A 5,196-nucleotide genomic window follows, 5' to 3' on the forward strand; every position below is an offset into this window, starting at 1 on the left:
AGAATCTTGTATTTACAAGAAAGTGAGTGGGAGCTCTGTGGCGTTTCTAATATTATATGTGGATGACATATTACTGATTGGAAACAACGTAGAGCTTTTGGAGAGCATAAAAGGTTACTTGAATAAAAGTTTCTCTATGAAGGACCTAGGAGAAGCTGCTTACATTCTAGGCATTAAGATCTATAGGGATAGATCAAAACGCATGATAGGACTTTCACAAAGCACATACCTTGATAAAGTTTTGACAAGGTTCAAAATGGAACAGTCCAAGAAAGGGTTCTTGCCAGTGTTACAAGGTACGAGATTGAGTAAGACTCAGTGCCCAGCAAATGATGAAGATAGAGAGCATATGCGCTCCGTCCCCTATGCTTCAGCCATAGGCTCTATCATGTATGCAATGCTGTGCATGAGACCGGATGTTAGCCTGGCCATAAGTATGGCAGGTAGGTTCCAGAGTAATCCAGGAGTGGATCACTGGACGGCGGTCAAGAATATCCTGAAGTACCTGAAAAGGACTAAGGAGATGTTTCTCGTGTATGGAGGTGACGAAGAGCTCGCCGTAAAAGGTTACGTCGATGCAAGCTTTGACACAGATCCGGACGACTCTAAGTCGCAAACCGGATACGTATTTATTCTTAATGGGGGTGCAGTAAGCTGGTGCAGTTCCAAGCAAAGCGTCGTAGCAGATTCTACATGTGAAGCGGAGTACATGGCTGCCTCGGAGGCGGCTAAGGAGGGTGTCTGGATGAAGCAGTTCATGACGGATCTTGGAGTGGTGCCAAGTGCACTGGATCCAATAACCTTGTTCTGTGACAACACTGGTGCCATTGCCTTAGCAAAGGAACCAAGGTTTCACAAGAAGACCAGACACATCAAACGACGCTTCAACCTCATCCGCGACTGCGTCGAGGAGGAGGACGTAAATATATGCAAAGTGCACATGGATCTGAATGTAGCAGACCCGCTGACTAAACCTCTTCCGCGGCCAAAACATGATCGACACCAGAACTGTATGGGTGTTAGATTTATTACAATGTAATTCACATGGTGATGTGAGGGCTAGATTATTGACTCTAGTGCAAGTGGGAGACTGTTGGAATTATGCCCTAGAGGCAATAATAAATGTATAGTTATTATTATAATTCCTGTATCGAGATAATAGTTTATTATCCATGCTATAATTGTATTGAATGAAGACTCTTTTATATGTGTGGATACATAGACAAAACACCATCCCTAGCATGCCTCTAGTTGGCTAGCCAGTTGATCGATGATAGTCAGTGTCTTCTGATTATGAACAAGGTGTTGTTGCTTGATAACTGGATCACGTCATTGGGAGAATCACGTGATGGACTAGACCCAAACTAATAGACGTAGCATGTTGATCGTGTCATTTTGTTGCTACTGTTTTCTGCGTGTCAAGTATTTATTCCTATGACCATGAGATCATATAACTCACTGACACCGGAGGAATGCTTTATGTGTATCAAACGTCGCAACGTAACTGGGTGACTATAAAGATGCTCTACAGGTATCTCCGAAGGTGTTAGTTGAGTTAGTATGGATCAAGACTGGGATTTGTCACTCCGTGTGACGGAGAGGTATCTCGGGGCCCACTCGGTAATACAACATCACACACAAGCCTTGCAAGCAATGTAACTTAGTGTAAGTTGCGGGATCTTGTGTTACGGAACGAGTAAAGAGACTTGCCGGTAAACGAGATTGAAATAGGTATGCGGATACTGACGATCGAATCTCGGGCAAGTAACATACCGAAGGACAAAGGGAATGACATACGGGATTATACGAATCCTTGGCACTGGGGTTCAAACGATAAGATCTTCGTAGAATATGTAGGATCCAATATGGGCATCCATGTGCCGTTGTTGGATATTGACCGAGGAGTCTCTCGGGTCATGTCTACATAGTTCTCGAACCCGCAGGGTCTGCACACTTAAGGTTCGACGTTGTTTTATGCGTATTTGAGTTATATGGTTGGTTACCGAATGTTGTTCGGAGTCCCGGATGTGATCACGGACGTCACGAGGGTTTCCGGAATGGTCCGGAAACGAAGATTGATATATAGGATGACCTCATTTGGTTACCGAAAGGTTTTCGTGCATTACCGGAAAAGTTTCGGGCTCATCGGTAGTGTACGGGGAGTGCCGGGAGGGGTGCCGGGGACCATCGGGAGGGGTGTCACGCCCCAAGGGGTCTCATGGGCTATTGGAAGAGATAAACCAGCCCCTAGTGGGCTGGAATAAGTTCCCACTAAGGCCCATAAGGTTTGAGAAGGAAAAAACGCAAGGTGGAAAGAGTTTCCAAGTGGGAAGGTGGAATCCTACTCCAAGTAGGATTGGAGTAGGACTCCTCCACCTCCAATTTCGGCCAAACCTTTAGGTTTTGGGGCTGCCTCCTCCCCTCCCTCCCACCTATATATACGGAGGTTTTAGGGCTGATTTGAGACGACTTTCTCACGGCTGCCCGACCACATACCTCCATAGTTTTTCCTCTAGATCGCGTTTCTGCGGAGCTCGGGCGGAGCCCTGCTGAGACGAGATCATCACCAACCTACGGAGCGCCGTCACGCTGCCGGAGAACTCTTCTACCTCTCCGTCTCTCTTGCTGGATCAAGAAGGCCGAGATCATCGTCGAGCTGTACGTGTGCTGAACGCGGAGGTGCCGTCCGTTCGGTACTAGATCGTGGGACTGATCGCGGGATTGTTCGCGGGGCGGATCGAGGGACGTGAGGACGTTCCACTACATCAACCGCGTTCTCTAACGCTTCTGCTGTACGATCTACAAGGGTACGTAGATCACTCATCCCCTCTCGTAGATGGACATCACCATGATAGGTCTTCGTGCGCGTAGGAAAATTTTTGTTTCCCATGCGACGTTCCCCATCAAGGTTGACTTCCAGGGAGCTGACACTCCACTTGGGTTGCGTCCTCATGCTGCAGCCCCCACTGATAGGCCCCCCGCAAAGGACATATTGCAAAAACTCTATGTGAGGAAGGGTGTGCTCCCCACACATCTGGACATCATGCATCGGATCCTTCGCAATACCCTCTTCCCTCGCATTGGTAACTTTGACGAGGTTCATGGCTCTTTGGCTGAGATGCTGCTGCTTTGTGAGGAGGCTATGACTAAGGAGTCTGCCCTCTTGATATCTCTGATGTGATGTTCACGGATCTCTGAAACTGCATCATCATGCGTAAGGTTCCCATCTACGGGCCCTATCTGTTCGCTTATATTTGTCAGAAGTGGCAAGAAACTTTTCCAGAGGAGGTGCTCTACGCTCAGTCTGACTACATTCGGCATGACCCGATCAAGCTTCGCATCAAGGAGAAATGGGCCAACCCATCAACTTCCTCTCAGCACATGGATACTGACACAGAGACTGCTGCTGACAGAGGAACCGCCTCTCAGTCCCGCTCTTCTCCCATGCCATCTTGGGCCATCAAACTGTAGGATAAGATGAAGACTCTATTCTGTATGCAGGCTAAGGGTCAGTACCAGACGCACGTGGCTCAGAAGGAGAGCCGCCAGAGGCACAAGCGTGTTCTCAGGACTCTTGATGTGGACATCTCCAGCGGATCAGAGGACGACATCACTCCAGAGGCTACTTGGATGCAGGCTCAAGGTTACCAGTGGTCTGGCGATGAGGAGGAAGAGGAGGAGCAGGACGATCAGGAGGGTACCGACGAGTCTGGCGATGCTGAGGATGAGGAGTAACTACCTGTGGCGTTAGGTGTGCCCCCTTTTTGGTGTCTTGTGCCAAAGGGGGAGAGAATCTAGGAGCTGGATTTGCTTTCATAGTCGAACTTTGCTTTGCTTTGCTTTCTTTCGTGGTTTGCTTCGAACTTGGTTTGCTTCTAGTTTGCTATCGTTTGTGAGACATGAACTTATGTGAGATTTATTTCCATCATATGATGTGAGTCATATGCCCCGTATTGTCATATATCTCTATCTTTTTGTTCTCATATTATTCTCTGTGCAAATCCGGTATTGTCATCAATCCACCAAAAAGGGGGAGATTGTTGGGGCATAGTTTATGCCTAAGTAATTTTGGTGATTGATGACAGTACCGTAAAGGACTAACCGTGTGTGTTAAGGTTTCAGATAACACACGTCAACGGCACGTCACGGCGCTCTCTACGATTCTCTTTATTTGAGTCATAGGAAAGCCGTACTATTAAGAGGGGATCCGTAGTGGAAAGGTTTGGGTGGAATCTATCTTTGCACGCGCACACTTCACATATTCTCCCTTACCTTCATCTTTGGAGCGGCCCCCGCCACTGTGTTTCTTTCCTCCTTGCAAAATTGTCCCCTGCGGTAGTACTGCTGGCCCTAGCGGTAGTACCGCTGGAATGCTAGCGGTAGTACCGCTGCAGCCAGCGGTAGTACCGCCCCTGGTCAGCGGTAGTACTACTCCAGGAGCTTAGTACCGCCTGCCTAGCGGTAGTTCGTGGACGGACCTTTTTGCGAAGACTTTCTTGGCGGTCAGCGGTAGTACCGCTGGAGTTCCAGCGGTAGTACCGCTGCAGCCAGCGGTAGTACCGCTGGAGCTCGGGCAGAGAGTGGGAAAACGGTCTGATTTCCCCCCCCCTCTATATAAAGGGTTCTTCTAGCTGTGGAACCTCATCTCTTATCTCTCTAAGCTCCATTGTTGCGCCCCAAGCTCAAAAGTGCCCGATCTCTCTCCCTAGCCAATCAAACTTGTTGATTCTTTAGGGATTGGTTGAGAAGGCCTAGATCCACACTTCCACCAATAGAAAAGTTGATTCCCCCACCAATCCCTTGCGGATCTTGTTACTCTTGGGTGTTTGAGAATCCTAGACGGTTGAGGTCACCTCGAAGCCATATTCCATTGTGGTGAAGCTTCGTGGTCTAGTTGGGAGCCTCCAAGCTTTGTGTGGAGTTGCCCCAACCTTGTTTGTAAAGGTTCGGTCGCCGCCTTCAAGGGCACCTATAGTGGAATCACGGTACCTTGCATCGTGCGAGGGCGTGAGGAGAATACGGTGGCCTTAGTGGCTTTTTGGGGAGCATTGTGCCTCCACACCGCTCCAACGGAGACGTACTTCCTGTCAAAGGGAAGGAACTTCGGTAACACATCCTCGTCTCCATCGGTTCCACTTGTGGTTATCTCTATCCTTTACTTTGTATTTGCTTATGCTTGTGACTCTATCTTACTTG

This window comes from Hordeum vulgare, chromosome 4H (assembly GCF_904849725.1).
Source record: "Hordeum vulgare subsp. vulgare chromosome 4H, MorexV3_pseudomolecules_assembly, whole genome shotgun sequence".
NCBI lineage: Eukaryota > Viridiplantae > Streptophyta > Magnoliopsida > Poales > Poaceae > Hordeum > Hordeum vulgare.